Source organism: Apodemus sylvaticus, chromosome X, assembly GCF_947179515.1.
Source record: "Apodemus sylvaticus chromosome X, mApoSyl1.1, whole genome shotgun sequence".
NCBI classification, from domain to species: Eukaryota; Metazoa; Chordata; class Mammalia; order Rodentia; family Muridae; genus Apodemus; species Apodemus sylvaticus.
In genome coordinates, this window is record NC_067495.1 from 60,000,617 (window position 1) to 60,016,627 (window position 16,011).

Here is a 16,011-nt window from a genome sequence, read left to right on the forward strand (position 1 = left end):
GAGGAAGTATATTAAAAGGTCACGGCCATAGGAAGGTTGAGAACCACTGGTGTAGATGATCATTTCTGCAACAAAGCTTTCTTGGAGGTGCCTGGAGTTGGAGTGTTTGGAAAGGGACTCTGAAATGAAGTTCCTGGATTCACCTTCGAGCTGGAGGTCTTATCCGTTGCAGGAAGGAGCTTGAAGCATGGTCAGGCCTGAAGACAGTGAGCCTGACCTGGGGTAGGTAGGGAGAATAAAGCACATTCTCCTTCCAGACAAAGAGGGGTGGCGCAGGCATCCCTTCCCCTTCCCTAGGTCTTCTCACCAACCCAGGGGCCGGCTGAGTGTTGGGAAAAGCAATCTTGGCAATGAGCTGGGCTCCACTGGAAGACGTGAGTTACTAAGAAACAAGAATTCTGAGAGAAAGAGAGCTGAGTTAGTTCATTAGGGCGACTGGGGACCTTTGTGGCGATGTAGAGGCTCCCTACCCCTGGGCAGCTTTGTTTGTTGCCCAAGCAATGGTCCATGAAAGCAGCCTGGGCTGGTGGTGGGGAGGGGGAGGGGGACGGGGAGGGGGTGCAGGCCAACCGCGGCAGGAGGGAAGGGAGCCCAGCAGGACCCAAGCCCTGAAACCATCCCACCCCAGCTCTGAGAACTGCATAGAGGGGGCTGCATAGCCAGGCTGGACCCCTGAGGGGCACTGTGCTAGGCTGATGGCTGCTCGGAGCATACTCTATTCTCCTCCAGCCAGTGTTGTTAAGAACTGAGGATTCCCCTGTGACAAATGTTGGAAACTGAGGTCCTGAGAGTTGATTAGCCCAGGTCTCGAACTACTGAGTCGCCCAGGCAGAATCTGAATCCTAGCTGAATTGGGCACCGGAAGAAAGCTCAGGTTCTGAGCGGAAGTCTGGGGCCAAACTGGCGGGCCACTGGCTGACAGGGCAGAGTGGGCACAGGCTGGCGGGAGGGAGAGCTGTGTGTGTTTGTCTGTCTTTTTGTAGGCGTGTGTGTGCCTGCGCGCTTGCTTCTGTGTACGTCTCTCCCGGTGGCTGTTCTGCTTCCTCAGCAAGCCCTTCCCTCCCCCCTCCACTTTGGTTTTTCTTTCTTCTTCGCCTTATTCCTCATTGTCGTCTTCTTTTTAATGAGACTTAATTAGCATCGAGTTCCTCCTCCCGCTCCCTCTCCGCCCAGTCTCCGCCCCTGCCCTCCCTTCATTCTCTGCCCTCCCCTCCCTCCTCTTCCCTCCTCCCGAGGTACAGGCCAAGCGATCTGACGAATGCACTTGAGAACAAAGCGCCAGGCTAATTCGGGGCCTGCTCAGGAAGCCGGGGCTGAGCTGAGATAATGGGTCTGAAATAGCCCGGCACAATTATGTTTCCTCAGCCTGTGGCCAGGCGGGTGCAGGCTCAGGCTCTAGGGCGGACGACAGGGCGCCTGGCGCAGGGCACCAGATGTGGCTTGCTCACAGTGATGAGGGCCACGCTTCAGCACCCAAAGCCATCTTTTGCTGGCTTTCTTTGGAACTTCTCTCCTTCTGGGAGGCCTCCAGTCTCTAGCAGGGAGACTCCAAGGGTCACTGAGGATCACACACTCAACCACAGGCACCAGAGAAGTTAATGGAAAAGCTGAGGCCAGAATCCCAGAAGCCAGGCTCACTGATATCACTTCCTCTTGCTTGGCTTTGCTGTTCCATGGAAGGTATGGAACGGGGCTTAGGGCCACCGGTAAGGCCTCTCTAGGAAAACAGAGGCCTTCTAGAATGACCAGAGAAGGGACAACTGGGGCTGTTCCGGCATGCCAATCATAACAGGACATTGGCTCAGGGCCCATCAGAAGGATGGCTTAGATGTCACTTAGGTAACCTCTGCATGTGTTTCCTGAATCCCATCCGGAGCTTGATGCCAGACGGAGGACAGATGAGTGAGGAGAAACTGGCCTAAGCGGAACAGGGATCCCTGTCATAGAGATCTGACCCCTCTCGCCTCTCTGCCTTGCCATCATGCCTCCTTAATGACAGACAGAGCCTGGAGGCTGACATTGTGAAGAGCCATGCACTTTTAATGTTCTGAGGTGACTGTCAGGGCCTCTGGCCTTCCCAGGCCTAGAACTGGTGGCCTATTTGTAAACATGTGTCCATCTGCCTCACTTTGTATTCTCCCAGTAGCCAGGCTCACTTGGAGAAACCGAGGGACCGTGTGGTGAGACTCTGTGATGGCAGCTAAGGCCACAAAGCCAGGCAGGGATGACAAGGATGGGCACCAAGGAAAGCTTCTGCAAGAAGGTCACATTTGAGTTAGCAGTGGAAGCGGCAAAGGGCTCTTCCCGTGACAGGGGAACTAGAGAGGGCACAGGGCCTTCTGTGGTGTGAAAGCGCTGAGCTGATGGAAGCTTCTGTTCTTCCAACGTTGTCTCCTGGGGCTAAGAAGGAAGCAGTGGGCATGTGGGCTGGGCTCCCACAGAGACTTGTCTGGATGTGGGTGGGCAGTCAGCCCTGTAGGGGTCACCTCCTGATTCCTCTCCATCAGCCCTCAGCTCTAACCATGCTGACACAACCTGAACCTCAGTCCTGGACTGCTGCTCTCCAAACAGAACCCAGGGCTTCCTGCTGCTGTTTCCATTTGTGAGCTTTGTGTGTCCTCCTGTTGTTTAAGCCTGCCGCCCTCAGCCCTGACTCCTCTCATTGCCCATGGCAATCCCAGAGGGGAATGAATGGGTGACTCTTGCTCTATGTACATGGACTCAGGTGCAGCCCATCACAGCAGCTCGCATTTCTCTGGTGCTTTCCTCCCTCTCTGTTTGGGCTGTTTGGGACTTCATATACCATTCTTAATACTATGTCATCTTTCTTAAATCAGGACCTCAGATAAGAGCCCAGTCCAGCATTCTGATCAGGGCTTCCAACGATTAATATGTGTCTCCCAGAGCCACTGTGGGAAGTTGTCTGTGCTGTGAACTACACGGGGGTATCTGGCTAAGAATGTGAGTGGGGGCTGGCAGTCAGCTAGCATCCTGCTTCTTAGCCTTGTGCAGGTACAGACTGCCTCTGTCTACTGGGGGAGTCCTCTACTCGCATCAAGGCGCTGAGTGGGTGAGTGGGCCCTGCCCATCCTCCTCCAGGACCTGGAGGAAGGGGGACTTGAAATGATGAACTCTCCAAGGCCTTCCCAATTGAGAACTGAAGGTCTGTGAGCTGCAACACATATCTGGTGAGTGGAGCCAGCTCAGGGACAGAGGCTGTTCCGGGCTGTGCAAAGGGACTGCATGTGAGGATTAGCGAGAGGAAATGAAAATTGGGGATGGCCCTCAGGGGAATTGACTACAGATGATGTCAGAGAGGAGGCTGCCTCCTGGAGAGTAAGGGACCCGAATAGCTGCTGGGGGAGGGAGGCTATCAGCATTGTCAGCCCACCTGCCTCCTCCACCCCTAGCCACTTGCTAACTCTCTTTGCACCCCCGGAGTGGAGGAGGCGCTTTCGGGGGGGGGGTGTTGGTTGCTGAGGGACTTTCCATGGGAAGACACAAGACGGAAGCTCCAGGATGGACGCTGACTCACAGTATCCTTCTGAGCTTGCAAAAACTCACTTCGGGGTCTAAGGGAGACGGAAACTCTGGATGATAGAAGTTGACAAAGTCCACATTTGAGCCCATCTTTAAATCACTCATCTTTAAAGCCCAGATCTCTCCAGGTCCAGTGAACTTCTAACCAGAAACAGCTCAGGGCCAGGTAGGTGTTACTGGAAATGGCCCAGCAACTCAAAGCCTTCTGTGTAGAATGATCAGTTCTATTTCCAAGACCAAGAAAGGCAAAGCCACACACAGCTAATAAGTGGCAGAGTGGCCAGTAATAGCCCCGGGATTGCAGAAGGGATGGAAGATGTTGAGAGGAGAGGAAGATGTGACCTTATACACAAACGTTCATGCATGTGTGGGGAATGCATGAAGTGCCCAGGTCAGCTTGGTAAAGAAAAGGAGATTGGGGGGAGAGGGGGGGAGGGGAGCCAGATGCGGTTGTGGGGTGGGTAACGAAGTTGTGGGATGGGGTGGCAAGTATGTGGACCTAGTAGTAATGGCTAGAAGATGGTGCTCCAGAGAAGGTAGAACTCCAGAGAAGGTGGTGTTCCAGGGAAGGTAGTACTCCAGAGAAGGTGGTGCTCCAGGGAAGGTGGTGCTCCAGGGAAGGTGGTGCTCCAGGGAAGGTGGTGCTCCAGGGAAGGGAGAGCTCTATTTAGAAAGATTCCCCCACCCCCATGCTAGAAAATAGCCCTTTCTTCTTTCACAGGGAGGCTGGGCGTTTTCTCCAAGGCTCTGCCCTTGCCTGCTCTACTATGGGGGCTCTGCCTTCTCATAGGTCCCCCAGCTGGAGCCCCCAGCCCCACTCCCTAATTCCGGCGGAGCAGGCAGCATGCCCGCATGCCCAATTGATTCTCCCAGCACACACAGGTAATTCATTTCAGCTTCCTCTCCAGGCCCCCACCCCAGATGTGCAGCCGTCCCAGCAGCCAGAGGCCAGCTCACCCCACCCAGATTGCTGGCCAGCTGCAGCCCCCTGTTTCCCAGAGAAGAGAACTAATAAAGGACAGTCTCGGAGCCACAGCCTCTCCAGTTCAATCTTGCCACAGCCGCCCCATAAAACTGAGGGGAGAGATATAAAGGAAACAAGTGTGAGTGAAGATGAAGTTTCCATCTGAGGAGGGGAGTGGAGATGTGGGGCCGGCAGACAGCATGCAGGAGTGATTGGCCTCTGGGGCCCAGAAAAGACAGAATATCCCCATTTGCAGCCACTTAGGTCCTTGTGGTAGCTTCTCTAGAAGGGACAGGACACAATGGGTGGGAAACAGGGAGGGGAATGTGGTGGTTAAGAGCAAGGGTAGGAAGATGGGGAACTCAGGAATAACCTAGGTTACATCGCCCGATCCCATTTTACTAAAACAAGAAGAGGAGGAGGGAAGGGAGGGATGGAGGGGAGGGACGGAGGAAGTAGTTAAACTGGGGCCAGGTGTGGTAATGTACACTTTTAATCCCAGCACTCAGGAAGCAGAGACGGGCAAATCTTAGTGAGTTTGAGGCTGTCCTTGTCCACATAGTGAGTTTTAGGCTAGCTGGGGCTACATGGCGAGATACTGTCTAAAGTTGAAAGAAAGAAAGAAAGAAAGAAAGAAAGAAAGAAAGAAAGAAAGAAAGAAAGAAAGAAAGAAAGAAAGAAAGAAAGAAAGAAAGAAAGGAGGGAGGGAGGGAGGGAGGGAGGGAGGGAGGGAAGGAAGAAAGAAAGAAAGAAACAAAGAAAGAAAAAAGGAAAAGAAAGAAAGAAAAAGAGGGAGGGAGGGAGTGAGGGAAACAACAGGTACGATGATTCGTACCTGTAACCACAGAACTTAAGAGGCTAAAGTAGGAAGATCACCACCACAAGTTCAAGGCCATCCTGGGCTACATACCAGGCCCAGGGCTATGTAGCAAAATCCTGTCTCAAAAATAGAGCAAGTCATAAAAAAAGCCAGGTATGGAGGTCACGCCTGTAATCCCAGCACTTTGGAGGCAGGACTCCGATATCAGCTTGCCACAAGTTCAAGGACAGCTTGGACAGGGGTAGACAACCTCAGGTACATAGTGAGACCTTGTCTCATAAATAAAAAGAGGAGAGGAGAAGGGGCAGGAGAAGGAAGGAAGGAGGAAGAAGAGGAGTCGTGGGGGCGTAGAGAAGGCCAACTAGACCAAGATGATGGACTTGGTGTGGGCACCTGAGGTTGGGCAAGCTCGGGGGCATCCTTTCTGGCTTTCCTGTCCCATTCCTGTTTCCTCGAAAGCGAACCAGTCTGGCATTGACTCTCGTTTAGCTATCACCCTGTTGGGTGACCTTGCTCAAGCTCCCTTCTCTTCTCTTGTGCCTTATTTCCTCCGCTCTGCAGTAGGCTCCAAGCAGTCTGGCCACCAGCCTGCAGCTGTATGACAGGGATCAGTGTGTGCTGTTGATAGGACTCATGGGAAATACATGGGTGCAGCTCTCTTGTTCATTACTCATTAGGTCTGGCAGAACCCTCAGGAGAAGCCGGGCTCCTCCAAGCTATGTGCCTGGGATGAGCATGAAGTCTGAGTTCTTCTGGTGTGTATCCTTGTCTATTCTGCCCAGGAAAGAGGTAAGCAACTGTTAGGTCATGACACTTTCTTCCTGTCCCTTGTGTATAGAGCCCTGAGCATAAAGCAGCTGTGCTTGTCCTCGTGGCACTGACATGTGCCGGAGAAGAAAAGGAGCTCCCTGCCAGGCATCAGGACCTGCAGGAAGGCAGGAAAGTGAGGCCTGTGGCTCTGGCCACACCAGTAGCTATGATCCAGGCACTGATCTCTGAGGGAATTCCAAAGCCCTTCTGCTAAGAAGCCCTGGGGCCAGCACTAGAGTGATTGTAGTTAGGTCCAGAATTGAAGGAGAGGGTTCAGTAACCAATCCCTGTATCTGGGTCCTGAGGAGAAGCCTGGCCACACCCTGGCCCGTTTGCTTGGAATACAGATTCTGCCCTCTCCATATAGCCTGTGTGGGCACCACAGCCGATCTCAACCGTGCCTCACTTAGGCTGCCGGATGTGTGTGGGCCTCTTTTGCCAAAGGCATGTAGGAAGAAGGGGTATGAATCACAGGCCAGGTGGCCCAATGGAAACCTCCTGTCGGCCATGAGCTTCCTAGTGGCATCAGTGGGCATGGGATTTATCACCATTTGCCTGGACTGACTGGGAGAAAGTACTTTGGGGGGAAAGTCGAGCTGTCTGCATCTCCCACACTACGTGCTCATAGTGACTCCTTGATAGGTGTCAGATACTGAGCTCCTATACTGTGGAGGGGACAGTCCAGAGCAGTTGGCCGTGGCCTCCTCTGACTCATCATTAAAGCTCCCAGGACAATCAGAGGTAAAGAGAACTCAATGAAGGTACAAGATCCAGAGGCCAAGAGCCAGGGAGACCCAGCCATGGAGGGGGACAGAGTATGAGAGTCACAAGGAGAGAGGAAAGACATAGGCCAGAAGAAGCAGGCCAGGCTCTGCAGGCCAAACCCAGCAGGGTGGACCTCAGGCAGCTGGGAGTGGCAGGCAGGGTGAACACTCCCAAAGTTCTTGACTTCCTTAGCCAACAGGAGTCCCTGGGACTTTTCTGAGTCATGAGCTGCATCAGAGCCTGAGAAAGTGAGCCCTTGGGAGCGTATCCCCAGCAAGGCAGACTGTTGTGTGACCAGGCAGACCTTGCCCAGGAGCTACACACACACACACACACACACACACACACACACACACACACACCAGTTCCATGCTAGGACTAAAGGTTTGCCTTACACAACATTCCCATTTTCTAGGTTGAGAAACTGAGGCCACAAAAAGATGGCATCCGCATGCTTTTCTTTCTCTTAAGTGGACAGGTAGAGGTGGTTCTGGTGGAGCAGAGGCTGGCAGGACACTACATATCCTGGCTCTGTCTTCCCTGTTCCGTCTCCCACTCCTTTGAAGAGCCAAAAGAAATCTCTCTGAGCTGGCTCCGTCACAAATATGAAGCCATGTGGATGCTGCAGCCGTGTCTCCGATGAGGGATTTGCCACTCACAGGGTCCGGGGGCGGCTCGGGCGCTTGTCTCCAGCCGCGGAGTAGACAGTAGGCACAGCAGATGGAATTTCTGTTGCTCTCCGAAGCTGCTACTTCTGGCTGGATTTTTCACTCCCCTCTTTTCTTCTCCTTGGATTTTGAGGGGAAGAAGGAGGAGGATGAACATGATACTCTCTGTAGAAAATTACAAAAGTATTACGGAGAAAATTGACCCTATCCTCTCACAAGCAGGGGAAATATTGGTAATGTTTTGTTAAATCTCTTCTCAGCTCCTCCTCTGTCTCTATCTCTGTGTCTCTGTCTCCCTCTTTCTCTCTGTCTTTGTTTCTCCATTCACGCATACTGCTGTCTTAGACGTGAGATCGTAGTGTTCATTCCATTGTTTTAGACTGTGACAAAAACCGAAAACACTTAGCACAGAATATGTTTCTATAAGAACACTTAAGGTCTAGAATAATACTGCTAATTCTGAGAGCAGTGGGTTTCATCAGGTCTCTCGAAGTTCCCATCATGTGTAACTGAAATTCTAGCGCCATCGCACAGCTAAGTGTCGCCTGTCCCCACCACTCACTCTCCAACATTTGCATTTGACTCTGCTTCTGAGCATCGGACTTTCAGCCACTCCAAATAACTGGGACTGCAGTTTTGTCCTCAGCCTGTCAGTTCACATAGCATAGTGAACTCAAGGTCCATTCATACTGTACCCTCTGACAGGCCCTCCCACACTTTCAAAACTAATATCCTCTTCACTCTGTCTGCACACCTTTTCCTAGCCATGCTTGGGACCCATCTTGCAGCTGTTGTGGTATGCAGTGAAATTGGCTTTAGCTCTGTCTCTTTGAAATTCCCACTGAAATTCCTTTGGCTCCTTACCTAGAAGTGAGATGATAGGATTATCTGGTAGTGTTATGTTCAGTTTCCTGAGGATCCTCCCTATTAATTGGCTGTGCTGTTGACTTTGCCCCAACAGTGGAGAGGGGATCTCTTCATCTCTCCCATTTCTTGCTATTCTCAGAGGTATGAGTTGACATCTCATAGTGGTTCTGACTTGCCACCACCTGCTGAAGAGTGGCATTGGGCACCTTCTCCCTCATGTGTAGACCATCTGTGTGTCTTATGCCTAGTCTGTTTTGTGCCCTGAATTTCCCATGTGTCCTTGTGCTATAAGCATTCCTCCATGCTTCGTGTATGCTTTCCTTCCCCTTCACCCTGAGGACAGGGATCTGAACTTTGAGAGTCTCAAACCCCATCAGCTCCAGTTGGGGTGTAGCACCATAACAGCATATAAGCAGCAGGTGGCAGGGGGTGAAAAGCAATGTAGGGTAGACCCTGGACCAGAGCAGCTTAGAGGAGAGACTTTGGTAGAAGATGGTCTTAGTTTCAAGTTGAGAATTTTGCTATATCCAGGCTGTCAGGCATTGGGAAATCCATTTAATTCTGAGCCCTGGCTTAGTTAGGGTTACTGTTACTGTGATAAAACACCATGACCAAAGCAGCTTGGGGAGAAAGGGGACTATTTGGCTTGTGTTTCTCCATCACAGTTTATTATTCAAAGCACGTAGAGCAGGAACTCAAAGGAGGCAGGAACCTGGAGGCAGGAGCTGAAGCAGAGTCCATGGGGTGTACTGCTTACTGCCTTGTTCCTCATGGCCTCATCAGTCTGCTTTCTAGAACCCAGGACCACCAGTGGCCTGGGCCCTCCCACATCAATTACTAATTAAGAAAATGCCCTGTACTCTTGCTTACAGCTTGACCTTATAGAGTCATTTTCTCATTTGAGGTTCCCTCCTCTCCGCTGACACTAGCTCATTTCAAGTTGACATAAAACTAGCCAGCTCGCTTCCCATCTACAAAGTGGAGATAATGGGAAAATCTCTTTCATAGTTTCATCACTCCTTTGTGTGGTCTCACTCAGCTAATGCATGCCAGGGCTTGACCACAAGGAGTCTCCTGTGAATGCCTGAGCAAGCATCTTGCAGCAGTGGAAAGGGGCTATGAAGTCCTCCTCTGTCCCTGGTCTCAGTCTCTTCTTCTGAATTATTGAATATTGTAGTGGATGGCATTTTCAGTTTGGATTTTCCCAGATCTTAAGGAATAAAGGTTTTGGAAAGAAGGTGTTTGTGATGGACCGAACATTTTTATACACCTCCCAAATCCCGGTGTAGAAACTTGAATTCCCAGTGTGATAGCATTAGGAGGTGGGGCCTTTAGAAGGTGTGAACATGATTGACTTGAGAAGTACTTAGGGGCTTAGTAAAGCACACAATTAACTAAGGAGGGAATGCCCACCCTGGACATCAGTGCTGCCATCCCTTGGATGGAGGGCCAGGTGGAATACAAGGAGAAGAATGAGAGTACCCGTTGGCATGGGCATGCTCTGTCTCTGCTTCTTGTCTGCAGTTATGTGAACTGTCCTGGTTTGCAATGCCCTCTTTGTCACAATGAACTGAAACTTCTAGATGCATGAGCCGAAATGAATCCTATCCCTTTCCTAAATTTGCCTCCTCTTGTGTTTTGTCACAGCAATAAAATGTCTGACTAATTTAGAAAAGTTGGGACTGGTTTGTGGGAGGGATTTGGGGAAGTTAGGAGGTAGAGACAAGAGAAGAGCTACAGTGCTGTCAGCAGAATTAAATGGGTGATTCTGGTAGGAATTCAGAACAGTGGAATGTTGATGAGACCTAGACTGTAAAGAGTGAGTGCCTTAGTCTTCAAATGCGAGCATGGATGCTATCAGGAATTCGATTAGTGGCCATGCCTGTTACATTTTGATAAGGAACTTGTGTACATTTTGTCCCTGTCCTGATTCCTTGCATAGTTTAAGTTTCAAGACCAGATTTCTTGCCATTTCCAGACTGCCAGGCTTTGAACAGTCCACTTAACTCTGAGACCTGGCTTCCTATCTAGAAAGTGAAGGCAACAGGGAAATGCTTGAATTTAAAGGTAATGGACTCATTAGTATAGTGGAAGAAGTATTAAGGCAGCAGCCCAGCACCCAGACTGTGAAGTGGCAATTGCTAGCTGCTTTTATCTGGGTTTACAGTTATAATCAGAAGCCAAAAGCAAAAAAGAAAGATGGGAAAGTGTACAGTTTGTTCAGAAAAAAACCCTGCAGAGTTGAAGCTAAGGAAAGTTTTGAGTCTTGAAGGAATTTCAGGAACTGGCCTGACCCACTCATCACAGGCTTAAGAGTATAAAAGGGTAAACACATTTAACCAACTTTTTAGGGAAGAGATTTTAAGGCTCTCTGCTATCACTGGGCCTCTTTGGAGTTTCCTGAGCTCAGCCATTCAGGTTCTCAGAGACCATTGTAGCTGTTATCCTAAGGGGCCATCTACCTTTCATACTCCTTACAGACCCTGACATCATCCATACGTTGCTAGGTTTGCAGACATATAAAATATAAGAGACACGGGGGTCATGGAGGCTTGCACCCAGATTTTAGGGGAAAGCCTGGTAGGCCAAGTAGTGCTTAACAGGGTCAGGATTTTTGCAGGCAGCTCCTGAGAAGGTGACGTATGAAGCTGTTCGTGTGAAGCTGAAAATGCTATAGATAGCCCAGGCAGGGAGAGCTATACAGTGCTATGCAGCCTCCATTCCCATGGAGATGCTGGGGATGTGGGATGTTTGCTGAGGCTAGAGCTGCAGGTAACAGAGAGTCCATTTGGGCTGAAGATGGCAAGGCTGGAGGATCTGGATGCTCAGGCCTCTGAGGCCCACATCTGGCTAGTGTGCTGTGCCTCAGATGCTGGACATGGAGCTACAGAATTTAATGCTTGCCTTGCCAACTTCAGGCTTGCTTTGCTCTAATCTTGTCTTTCTGTTATCTCATTCTTCTCTTGTGGAATGGGAGTGTTTATTCTATGCCACTGTATCTTGGATGTAGGGAACATTTTAAAAATCATATTTGTGCTCACAGCTAAATGCTTGCCTTGGGATACTTTGAACATTTGAGCAACGCTAGAACTGTTAAGACCTTGTAGATCCTTGGAGAAGGACTAAATACATTTTGCATTGTGAGAGAGTGTCTTAGTCAGGGTTTCTATTCCTGCACAAACACCATGACCAAGAAGCAAGTTGGGGGAGGAAAGGGTTTATTGAGCTTACACTTCCACACTGCTGTTCATCACTAAAGGAAGTCAGGACTGGAACTCAAGCAGGTCAGGAAGCAGGAGCTGCTGCAGAGGCCATGGAGAGATGTTCCTTACTGGCTTGCTTCCCCTGGCTTGCTCAGCCTGCTCTCTTATAGAACCCAAGAGCACCAGCCCAAAGGTGGAACCACCCACAAGGGGCCCTCCCCCCTTGATCACTAATTGAGAAAATGCCCCACAGCTGGATCTCATGGAGGCACTTCCCCAACTGAAGCTCCTTTCTCTGTGATAACTCCAGCCTGTGTCAAGTTGACACACAAAACCAGCCAGTGCAGAGAGCAATGAGCCTTTGGGGGACTAAGGGTGGAGTGCTACTGTTTTAAGGAGATGTGTTTGGGTGTCACATTGATTAAGGTTGGACTTACAATAGTTACTCTTAATTGTTAATTTGATTGAATTATGGAGAGCCCAACAGTTTAATGAAAACATTTTGAGATATATATATATATATATTTGTGTATATACACATATAAATATATATATATATATATGTGTGTGTGTGTGTGTGTGTGTGTGTGTATACACATACATATACACATATACAATCTTAATCCTATTGCTGAAGACACAACATACTTTGGTTCCAGGACATAGAGAAGTCAAGCTGGAATTAATTGAAAACTTCCTCTCTGCTGACTAGCTTTCATAATATTAAAAGGTGCTGTGCAGGCAATAGGTGGAGAAAAGCTATGGACGGTATTGCCCAGTGGTAAGCACTGCATAGTATAATACCAGTCAACTAGTATAATAGCGGCAGGAGGGTTGTGGGGATAATTGCTTTTGGATTGGATTTGAGGCCTGTTCCAGAGGAGGGAGTTCAGGCCTGATAGTGTAAACCTGGTCAAATGGCACGGCTCAGCAGTCATAGGCCCACAGGGGAGGTGGGCAGCAACTGCTGTTGTGTGGCCAAGTGGATGTGTTGTCAAACTGCCTTTGAAATATTTGTGTTTATACCCACAGATTAGTGCTGCACTCAACTCTAGCCAAAAAAGCGTCTCTGTAGTCAGCAGCAGTTAATGAAGGGACTCATAATTGAGAATAAATAACTTATTGAGTACTCGGCTGTATGTAACACGTTGATATCAAAGCCCTAGAAGCTCAAGGAACATTGTGTGAGATGGGGCCAAAAGAATGTAGGAGCAGAAGACGGAAGGCAAGTTGGGAAATGCAGTCTTTTTGCTGTAGCACGACACTCAGCTACATAAGACCTGCACAAGATCGAGCCAGCCAGATCATCCAACATTAATCGAATTCAGTGGGTTACAAAACAACAAATCAAAACCAACAACAAATCAGAAGGGATATGAAGGGGAGACACATGTCGTGGGTCCCTGGAGGACTGGGGAGGATTTTAAGGTACATAATTTCAAGGTACATTGTTAACCTGTACGAATTGTCAAAGAACAAATAAAAACTATTTTACTAACAAGAGAAAGGGCTTCGTAGAGCTTGCTGTTCACTACACAAAGATAGAAAACGGAGCACTAGCAAACCAAGAAGCAGGTTCTGTGATCGTGGGCTTTCCCAGCTGGCCAGCCAGTGCTGTGAGGAGCTGGTGTATGTGCCCTTGGAGCCCCCAGACTCTCGAGTTCTTTGCTAGAAGAACCTCATGTGGACTGAGGTTGCAGGCATTTTGGTGCCGCCTTCTCTTCTTTTGACCTCCCTTCTTTGTGATAACAAGAGTTTCCCTTCAGGGCACATATCTCCCTCAGCTGGGGATTCGCATATGACCTCTTTCTGCCCTAGGCTGACTTGCACTGACACAGAGAATCCTGTACTAGGACACACCCATCAACACTCTGGGGAGTGATGTGAGAATTTCTTCCTGGTACTTGTTGGGAGAGTCACAGGGAGAAGGAGGGAAGACCCTTGTAAGTTGGGATTGAACAAAACGGGGCTCAACCTGCTCAGTTTTTACTATTTTACTACCTAACCCTAACCCTTTATAAACCCAGTTTATAAAGACAGAGAAAACATCTAATGATGTCGGATTGCTGCTACGTCTGTGTTCATGTTATATAGATGGCAAGCCTGAGCTCAGAGAAAGACAATGTACTTAAGGCGATACTGTTGACTAGTAAGCCAGAGCCAGCACCTCCATTAATTAGGGTCAGAATCCTTGGCCCCACCTTCCAGGAGATATTTTCTATTGTAATCCTACACACTAAGATTAGTTTTGAAGATGGATTCTCCTCTGCCCAGCAGAAGGACCTTAATGGGAGGGCCCTTGAAAAATGGTGAACCCTTCCAGTGTGTAAGTAGACAGAGAGGTCAAAAAGAGAAAGGAACAGAGTATGTGAGCCCTCCCTTTCCCAGCCCCAGGAAGGATATGAGGATGCTACTTCTTTAGGCTTGCTGGAGAAGCACAGAGCCTGAAGATGGATGGAGTGCAATAGACAGGAGCATGCGCTTACTTGGTCAGGTCCTAAGCATGCAGAATCTCAGTGTGTCAGGGCAGAAAGGCACCATTAGAACAGACTCAATTGCAGGTCAGAAGGTGATTTGTCAGTGTACAGCACCACAGCCTGGAAGGAGCACCGTGTCGAAGCATTGTCAGCTATTGTAGTCCTGGCTCAAGGTCCCACCAGGAAGTGTGGCTTTACCTGACTGTCTCCCCCCTACCCTCATGCCAGCATTCTGGTGAACTTTGGTATGTGTGTGTGTATGTGTGTGTGTCTGCGCATGTGCACATGTGAATACACATGTACTATGGTGTGTATGGTGTGCATATGGAAGTCAGAGGACAATGTGTGGGAGTCAATCCTTGCCACCATGTGGGTCTTAGGGCTCAGACTCAAGTTGTGAAGCCTGGACGGAAGGCAGGCTCCTTTGCCTGCCGAGCCATCTCACAGGTTTAAGATTCCAGTTTTTCATTAGTTTCTTTCCACTCCCTCCATATCGAGGCTCTGTAAAGGTTGTCTGAGTCTGAGTAGGGTTGTAGAGTGGTGGCCGCTGGGGCATGGGATGGGGGAGGGGCTGATAAGGGCAAAACAGCTGGCAGAGCCATGGCCCAGGACCCTGAAAGCTAGGGCCATCTGCAGGTAGATACTGAGATAGCTCTGCCTCCGGGAGCGGCGGTGGCAGCATGGAGTCCTTTTCTGCACAGCCTCTAGTTGCATGGAAGACAGGCCACTGTCCTTAGGCCACCTGATGCTCTAGGACAGGACATGTTTGTCTATGTGCTGCCTAGCTCTGCCCCTTCTGATTCAAAGTCAGGGAGCAGTAGAACCCACTGACCCTAGCAACTTGCCCTGGCAGTGAGGAACTCACAGCCCCCTACGTTCAGATGCCTATCTTGTTTTGTCTGAGGTACTAAGGGTGGAGTCCTGGGCTTTGAGCAGGCTGGACAAGTCCTCCAGCACCAAGCCACACCCTTCCAGCTTGCCCTTCTGTCCATAATCTGAGAGGCCGAGAAGACTCCAGCTGATTGAGTACATACTGCGTGCCAGGCACTTGGCCAGGCTCTTCTTTCTGCTTTTCTTATTCGCAACTCCACAAGGCAAGTGTGATCGCCCTTCTTGCAGATGAGTACCCACCATAGCCCAAAGAGAGGTTCCACCTATGGCCAGGTCCCCGGAGCCCACGGCTGTCCAGAGCCTCGCACGTCACTGGCTTTTCTAAGTTCTCAGACCTAGCAGGCTACATGTGGGAGAGGGGACTAGGAGGGGCAGGCTGGAGGATCCCACAAGCTGCCCCTGCGCCAGGCCCCAGAAAACTCCATGCTTGGCCACCTGCCAGGGGGTGTGGCTCTGGAGAGACTCCTTGGATAGAGAAATTCATTAGCCTATGTGAAGTCTCAAACCGATTAGTGATTTATACTCGGCTCACGCGGCAGGTGGTTTAGGGTTATTATCTGACTTAACCCAAAGGCCACCCTGGCCTGGCCCTCCCTCCTTTTCCCCTTCCTCTTTCTGTCTTCCACAGTCAGCCCTACTTAGCCAGCCTGCTCCTAGACCTTTCCTCTAATCCCCAGAGCCTGGGCCATTTCTCAGGAGGGAACTGGCAGGGTTGGCAGTCGAGGCTGTAGGTGGCGGGGCACTGTGATTACCTCCTAAACCACAGGATCATTCTAAAATCCAAGCTTTGTTCCATCTCAGGGACCAAAGAGGGCTTCCGTTCCACATCGGGGCAGGATAAAAGGAAAAAAGAGTGAGGTACCACAGCAGGAGGCATAGAGAACTGATAGACAGAAGAACTTCCAGTCGAGCAAGCTTGGGCTTCCGGGCTGGGCTAAACACACAGCTCAGCTGTGCGAAAAGGGCTTGGGTTGAAATGGCACAGGCTGTCTGCAGCCAGTGGAAG

The 16,011-nt window shown here is 50.0% G+C and overlaps 1 long non-coding RNA gene across 2 annotated transcripts; it reads left to right on the top strand.

The window, feature by feature from the left end:
• Positions 1-58: 58 nt before the first annotated feature.
• LOC127675617 (uncharacterized) lies at positions 59-13,118 on the top strand. Of its 2 annotated transcripts, XR_007975493.1 has the most exons (5): positions 59-222; positions 3,003-3,188; positions 4,449-4,643; positions 6,002-6,113; positions 12,670-13,118. It is a non-coding gene; the product is annotated as an uncharacterized LOC127675617 (long non-coding RNA). The 2 variants fall into 2 exon arrangements; XR_007975494.1 differs by lacking the exons at positions 59-222; positions 3,003-3,188 and adding an exon at positions 3,442-3,706.
• The last annotated feature ends 2,893 nt before the right edge of the window (positions 13,119-16,011 follow it).